Consider the following 595-nt stretch of genomic DNA (forward strand, 5'->3'; position numbering starts at 1 on the left):
CAATCATTTAGCTTTGCATAAAATTTTGTTTAACAATCTACAAATCTGATTCCATCTATGAACAAACTGGTTTTTTACTATCCTCGAAACGTCAATAGGCCTGTTTTTTCGCACGGCGAATCGTGCCCGCCGCACATACACACTCGCATTACACACACACACACACCGTACACGCACAACGACACCGCCTTTGTAAACACGACACACATACACATACACATACACGCATTCCTACTCTGTACATAAATACGGCAGATATATATCTTTCTTTTACATCGATCCAAGCCGCGTTTCATTGCGATATTACCGCCTTGTCTCTCTCCTCCTGGCCGAGCCTCTTTGCGACCCTGGCCGCAGCCCGTGACCGACGAGCTACGTCCGCGCAAAGTCAGGTTGTTTCATCTATCCGGGAGGAAAGAAGAGGAAGAAAGATGAACTAGTGCAAAAGTTCAGCCAAAAAGAACAGGCCTATTGGTATATACCGTTTCCTTAACTTCCTTAAGGCGATGCTAAAGCCTCCTGTTTTACCCACATTTCCATTCGGTGAAAAATCTCTGTATTGGATGTACGGATTGCAAAAGTATTATTGCTTAAA

The sequence above is a fragment of the Trachymyrmex cornetzi genome, unplaced genomic scaffold (assembly GCF_001594075.2).
Source record: "Trachymyrmex cornetzi isolate Tcor2-1 unplaced genomic scaffold, Tcor1.1 scaffold521, whole genome shotgun sequence".
Classification (NCBI taxonomy): Eukaryota; Metazoa; Arthropoda; class Insecta; order Hymenoptera; family Formicidae; genus Trachymyrmex; species Trachymyrmex cornetzi.